Source organism: Primulina eburnea, chromosome 6, assembly GCF_022965805.1.
Source record: "Primulina eburnea isolate SZY01 chromosome 6, ASM2296580v1, whole genome shotgun sequence".
Taxonomy (NCBI): domain Eukaryota; kingdom Viridiplantae; phylum Streptophyta; class Magnoliopsida; order Lamiales; family Gesneriaceae; genus Primulina; species Primulina eburnea.
In genome coordinates this window covers 6919949-6925145 of record NC_133106.1, presented here as the reverse complement: position 1 = coordinate 6925145, position 5197 = coordinate 6919949, and positions in this window count along the sequence as shown.

Here is a 5197-nt window from a genome sequence, read left to right as displayed (position 1 = left end):
TTTTGGGGTTGCCTAGGACTAAGAAGGGGAGGGATTCTATTTTTATTGTTGTGGATAGTTTCTCTAAGATGGCACATTTTATAGCTTTCACAAAACCGATGATGCTTCAAACATTGCGGATTTGTTCTTTAGAGAAGTCGTTAGGTTGCATGTCATGCCTATGACTATTGTTTCTGGTCGCGATGTTATATTCTTGAGTTACTTTTGGAATACTTTATGGGCTAAACTTGGCACAAAATTATTGTTTTCTACTACTTGTCATCCTCAAACAGATGGACAAACTGAAGTCGTCAATAGAACTTTGGGAACACTTTTGCGTGCTATTCTTAAAAAGAACTTTGATTTACATTTATATGGACTTTATTTTGGGGTTTCCTAGGACTAAGAAGGGGAGGATTCTATTTTTGTTGTTGTGTATAGATTCTCTAAGATGGCACATTTTACTGCTTGTCATAAAACCGATGATGCTTCAAACATTGCGGATTTGTTCTTTAGAGAAGTCGTTAGGTTGCATGGCATGCCTAGGACTATTGTTTCTGGTCGCTTTGTTAAATTCTTGAGTTACTTTTGCAATACTTTATGGGCTAAACTTGGCACAAAATTGTTGTTTTCTACTACTTGTCATCCTCAAACGGATGGACAAACTGAAGTCGTCAATAGAACTTTGGGAACACTTTTGCGTGCTATTCTTAAAAAGAACTTTGCTTGACATTTCTATGGACTTTATTTTTGGGTTGTCTAGGACTAAGAAGGGGAGAGATTCTATTTTTGTTGTTGTAGATAGATTCTCTAAGATGGCACATTTTATAGCTTGTCATAAAACCGATGATGCATCAAACATGACGGATTTGTTCTTTAGAGAAGTCGTTAGGTTGCACGGCATGTCTATGAATATTGTTTCTGATCGCGATGTTATATTCTTCAGTTACTTTTGGAATACTTTATGGGCTAAACTTGACACAAAATTGTTGTTTTCTACTACTTGTCATCCTCAAACGAATGGACAAACTGAAGTCGTCAATAGAACTTTGGGAACACTATTGCGTGCTATTCTTAAAAAAGAACTTTGATTTACATTTCTATGGACTTTATTTTTGGGTTGTCTAGGACTAAGAAGGGGAGGGATTCTATTTTTGTTGTTGTGGATAGATTCTCTAAGATGGCACATTTTATAGCTTGTCATAAAACCGATGATGCTTCAAACATTACGGATTTGTTCTTTAGAGAAGTCGTTAGGTTGCATGGCATGTCTATGACTATTGTTTCTGATCGCGATGTTATATTCTTCAGTTACTTTCGGAAGACTTTATGGTCTAAACTTGGCACAAAATTGTTGTTTTCTTCTACTTGTCATCCTTAAACGGATGGACAAACTGAAGTTGTCAATAGAACTTTGGGAACACTTTTGCGTGCTATTCTTAAAAAAAACTTGGATTGACATTTCTATGGACTTTATTTTGGGGTTGCCTAGGACTAAGAAGGGGAGGGATTCTATTTTTATTGTTGTGGATAGTTTCTCTAAGATGGCACATTTTATAGCTTTCACAAAACCGATGATGCTTCAAACATTGCGGATTTGTTCTTTAGAGAAGTCGTTAGGTTGCATGTCATGCCTATGACTATTGTTTCTGATCGCGATGTTATATTCTTGAGTTACTTTTGGAATACTTTATGGGCTAAACTTGGCACAAAATTATTGTTTTCTACTACTTGTCATCCTCAAACAGATGGACAAACTGAAGTCGTCAATAGAACTTTGAGAACACTTTTGCGTGCTATTCTTAAAAAGAACTTTGATTTACATTTCTATGGACTTTATTTTGGGGTTGCCTAGGACTAAGAAGGGGAGGGATTCTATTTTGTTGTTGTGGATAGATTCTCTAAGATGGCACATTTTATAGCTTGTCATAAAACCGATGATGCTTCAAACATTGTGGATTTGTTCTTTAGAGAAGTCGTTAGGTTGCATGGCATGCCTAGGACTATTGTTTCTGGTCGCGATGTTAAATTCTTGAGTTATTTTGGAAGACTTTATGGGCTAAACTTTGCACAAAATTGTTGTTTTCTACTATTTTGCATCCTCAAACGGATGGACAAACTGAAGTTGCCAATAGAACTTTGGGAACACTTTTGCGTGCTATTCTTAAAAAGAACTTGGATTGACATTTCTATGGACTTTATTTTTGGGTTGCCTAGGACTAAGAAGGGGAAGGATTCTATTTTTGTTGTGGTGGATAGATTCTCTATGATGGAACATTTTATAGCTTGTCATAAAACCGATAATGATTTAAACATCCCGGATTTGTTCTTTAGAGAAGTCGTTAGATTGCATGGTATGTCTATGACTATTGTTTCTGATCGCGATGTTATATTCTTAAGTTACTTTCGGAAGACTTTATGGGCTAAACTTGGCACAAAATTGTGGTTTTCTATTACTTGTCATCCTCAAACGGATGGACAAACTGAAGTCGTCAATAGAACTTTGGGAACACCTTTGCGTGCTATTCTTAAAAAGAACTTACATTTCTATGGACTTTATTTTGGGGTTGCCTAAGACTAAGAAGGGGAGGGATTCTATTTTTGTTGTTGTGGATAGATTCTCTAAGTTGGCACATTTTATAGCTTGTCATAAAACCTATGATGCTTCAAACATGGCGGATTTGTTATTTAGAGAAGTCGTTAGGTTGCATGGTATGCCTATGATTATTGTTTCTGATCGCGATGTTATATTCTTTAGTTACTTTTGGAATACTTTATGGGCTAAACTTGGCACAAAATTGTTGTTTTCTACTACTTGTCATCCTCAAACGGATGGAAAAACTGAAGTCGTCAATAGAACTTTGGGAACAGTTTTGCGTGCTATTATTAAAAAGAACTTGGATTGACATTTCTATCGACTTTATTTTGGGGTTGCCTAGGACTAAGAAGGGGAGGGATTCTATTTTTGTTGTTGTGGATAGATTCTCTAAGATGGCACATTTTATTGCTTGTCAGAAAACCGATGATGCTTCAAACATTGCGGATTTGTTCTTTAGAGAAGTCGTTAGGGTTCATGGAATGCCTAGGACTATTGTTTCTGGTCGCGATGTTAAATTCTTGAGTTACTTTAGGAAGACTTTATGGGCTAAACTTGGCACAAAATTGTTGTTTTCTACTACTTGTCATCCTCAAACGGATGGACAAACTGAAGTTGTCAATAGAACTTTGGGAACACTTTTGCGTGCTATTCTTAAAAAGAACATGGATTGACATTTCTATGGAATTTATTTTGGGGTTGCCTAGGACTAAGAAGGGGAGAGATTCTATTTTTGTTGTTGTGGATAGATTCTCTAAGATGGCACATTTTATAGCTTGTCATAAAACCGATGATGCTTCAAACATCGCGGATTTGTTCTTTAGAGAAGTCGGTAGGTTGCATGGCATGCCTATGACTATTGTTTCTGGTCGCAATGTTAAATTCTTGAGTAAATTTTGGAAGACTTTATGGGCTAAACTTGGCACAAAATTGTTGTTTTCTACTACTTGTCATCCTCAAACGGATGGACAAACTGAAGTTGTCAATAGAACTTTGGGAACACTTTTGCGTGCTATTCTTAAAAAGAACTTGGATTGACATTTCTATGGACTTTATTTTGGGGTTGCCTAGGACTAAGAAGGGGAGGGATTCTATTTTTGTTGTTGTTGATAGATTCTCTAAGATGACACATTTTATAGCTTGTCATAAAACCGATGATGCTTCAAACATTGCGGATTTGTTCTTTAGAGAAGTCTCTAGGTTGAATGGCATGCTTAGGACTATCTTTTATGGTCTCTATGTTAAATTCTTGAGTTACTTTTGGAATACTTTATGGGATAAACTTGGCACAAATTTGTTGTTTTATACTACTTGTCATCCTCAAACGGATGGACAAAATGAAGTCGTCAATAGAACTTTGGGAACAGTTTTGCGTGCTATTCTTAAAAAGAACTTTGATTGACATTTCTATGGACTTTATTTTGGGGTTGCCTAGGACTAAGAAGGGGAGGGATTCTATTTTTGTTGTTGTGGATAGATTCTCTAAGATGGCACATTTTATAGCTTTTCATAAAACCGATGATGCTTCAAACATTGCGGATTTGTTCTTTAGAGAAGTCGTTAGGTTGCATGGCATGCCTAGAACTATTGTTTATAGTCGCGATGCTAAATTTTTGAGTTACTTTCGGAAGACTTTATGGGCTAAACTTGGCACAAAATTGTTGTTTTCTACTACTTGTCATCCTCAAACGTATGGACAAACTGAAGTTGTCAATAGAAATTTGGGAACACTTTTGCATGCTATTCTAAAAAAGAACTTGGATTGACATTTCTATGGACTTTATTTTGGGGTTGCCTAGGATTAAGAAGGGGAGGGATTCTATTTTTATTGTTGTGGATAGATTCTCTAAGATGGCACATTTTATAGCTTGTATTAAAACCGATGATACTTCAAACATTGAGGATTTGTTCTTTAGAGAAGTCGTTAGGTTGTATGGCATGCCTAGACTTTTTTTTTCTGGTCGCGATGTTAAATTCTTGAGTTACTTTTGGAAGACTTTATGGGCTAAACTTGGCACAAAATTGTTGTTTTCTACTACTTTTCATCCTCAAACGGATGGACAAACTGAAGTCGTCAATAGAACTTTGGGAACACTTTTGCGTGCTATTCTTAAAAAGAACTTGGATTGACATTTTTATGGACTTTATTTTGGGGTTGCCTATGACTAAGAAGGGGAGGGATTCTATATTTGTTGTTGTGGATAGATTCTCTAAGATGGAACATTTTTATAGCTTGTCATTAAACCGATAATGCTTCAAACATCGCGGATTTGTTCTTTAGAGAAGTCGTTAGGTTGCATGGCATGTCTATGACTATTGTTTCTGATCGCGATGTTATATTTTTAAGTTACTTTCGGAAGACTTTATGGGCTAAACTTGGCACAAAATTGTTGTTTTCTACTACTTGTCATCCTCAAACGGATGGACAAACTGAAGTCGTCAATAGAACTTTGGGAACACCTTTGCGTGCTATTCTTAAAAAGAACTTACATTTCTATGAAATTTATTTTGGGGTTGCCTAGGACTAAGAAGGGGAGGGATTCTATTTTTGTTGTTGTGGTTAGATTCTCCAAGTTGGCACATTTTATAGCTTGTCATAAAACCGATGATGCTTCAAACATG